The sequence below is a fragment of the Anomaloglossus baeobatrachus genome, chromosome 5 (assembly GCF_048569485.1).
Source record: "Anomaloglossus baeobatrachus isolate aAnoBae1 chromosome 5, aAnoBae1.hap1, whole genome shotgun sequence".
Lineage (NCBI taxonomy): Eukaryota > Metazoa > Chordata > Amphibia > Anura > Aromobatidae > Anomaloglossus > Anomaloglossus baeobatrachus.
The window spans coordinates 22764513-22767012 of NC_134357.1; positions in this window are offsets into that span (position 1 = coordinate 22764513).

A 2500-nucleotide genomic window follows, 5' to 3' on the forward strand; every position below is an offset into this window, starting at 1 on the left:
CATGTGTTACTTCATAGTTTTGATGCCTTCAATGTGAATCTACAATTTTCAGAGTCATGAAAATAAAGAAAACACTTTGAATGAGAAGGTGTGTCCAAACTTTTGGTCTGTACTGTATATTCTACATGTGCAGAGTCACTAACCAGGGACAGCAGTATACAGGGGGCTGGAGATGGGTCCTTGTAATGCATATGAGTAGACTACATATAACTGTATAACTATTGGAGGTTTAGCATTACATTACAAAATATTTAGTTACCTCCTGTATTATACTCCAGAGCTGTACTCACTATTCTGCTGGTGCAGTCACTGTGTACATACATTACATTACTGATCCTGAGTTACCTCCTGTATTATACTCCAGAGCTGCACTCACTGTTCTGCTGGTGCAGTCACTGTGTACATACATTACATTACCGATCCTGCATCCTGAGATACATCCTGTATTATCCTCCAGAGCTGCACTCACTATTCTGCTGGTGCAGTCTCTGTGTACATACATTACATTACTGATCCTGTACTGATCCTGAGTTACATCCTGTATTATCCTCCAGAGCTGCACTCACTATTCTGCTGGTGCAGTCACTGTGTACATACATTACATTACCGATCCTGCATCCTGAGATACATCCTGTATTATCCTCCAGAGCTGCGCTCACTATTCTGCTGGTGCAGTCACTGTACATACATTACATTACTGATCCTGTACTGATCCTGAGTTACCTCCTGTATTATTCTCCAGAGCTGCACTCACTATTCTGCTGGTGCAGTCAATGTACATATATTACATTACTGATCCTGTACTGATCCTGAGTTACCTCCTGTATTATCCTCCAGAGCTGCACTCACTATTCTGCTGGTGCAGTCACTGTGTACATACATTACTGATCCTGTACTGATCCTGAGTTACCTCCTGTATTATCCTCCAGAGCTGCACTCACTATTCTGCTGGTGCAGTCACTGTGTACATACATTACATTACTGATCCTGAGTTACCTCCTGTATTATACTCCAGAGCTGCTGTGAAGCCCCTCCAGTGTTGTGTCGGTGCATTACCTTCAGGGACTCCACTCTGCTGGATCCTGTCACAGGTAGGAGATCTTCTATCTAGGATTGTCGTGACGCCACTCTCAGAATTGCGGTCAGTGGGGACCGCCACTGCAGGTTGAGGGTCGCCTGGGGCTGATGGTGGGTGCAGTCAGTTGTGATAGCCTCCTGAGAGTGAGGCAAGCCCCAGGGCCCGGTGTAGGTGTGTAGAACCACAAGGCGCAGAATAACTCCACACAAGCAGAAGGTCTTTCAGGGGTTTTACTCACAGAAGGTGGCAGAGTGAGTAACCCGGGCGTAGCTGGGATGAACCAGGCTGGAACCAGGTTTCCTTCAGGCTGACTGATGAGGGTGACTACCGAATCGCCTTCCTTAGCCCTTTACGTTTTGGGGTAACCCCAACTTTTAGTCCCTATGGGGGTCACCCAGGGAAGTTGCTGGTGCCTCTCTCCCCTTCGTTTCGGCCCGTTTGCTTGTAGCCTGGACCAGGACACTCCGGCTGCTTGCCTCCTGTGAACTATGGGCCCTAACTGTGGCGACGTGGCTGCGGACTCTGTAGTGTGGTCTTGGGGGTGTGAAGTGCCCCCTCAAGCAGGTTTGGCAGAAGAAAGGTGGATCTATCCCTGCACTGGGACCTGCTACCCGTTTGGGCCTGGTAACTCCCTAGCAGTCTCCTTACTTCCCACTCCGTTGCTCTCTCTTTAGCTGAAGATGGATTTCGGGTAGCACTCCTAGGTGACCGTTCTCCCCCGTCAGTAGTCACTGCGCGGACGCTGTTAGACTGTCACAGCCCCAGGGGTCTGCTCCTCACGTCTGCTCTCCCTGGACTGCACACTAAACCGGCTCACTCGTGGGACCTGCACTGCTGCTCCTGTCTGAGCTCCACTTCCATGCTCCTCACTCCTCCACACTCTGCTTCAGACTCTTACTCCTCCTTCTCTTTTCCCCTTGTGCCTGCCTACGCCACCTAGCAACCAGGCTCTCTACCACACCCCTTGAGTGGAGATGGAGGCTTCGCACCGGCTTCGCCCCCTCCTGGGATCCCCAGGGGTCCTCCCAAAGGTACATGTGTGAGACCTGATCACTATGCGCCTGTGTAGTCACACCTCGGTCAGCCTTCTGGATTACCTGTTTGTACTGTCCCCAGCATGGGTGCAGTACTCAGTGGTGCCTGACCAGGTCAGGGGCGCCACACTGCATTCACGATTCTGCTGGTGCAGTCACTGTGTACATACATTACATTACCGATCCTGAGTTACCTCCTGTATTATACTCCAGAGCTGCACTCACTATTCTGCTGGAGCAGTCACTGTGTACATACATTACATTACCGATCCTGAGTTACCTCCTGTATTATACTCCAGAGCTGCACTCACTATTCTGCTGGAGCAGTCACTGTGTACATACATTACATTACCGATCCTGAGTTACCTCCTGTATTATACTCCAGAGC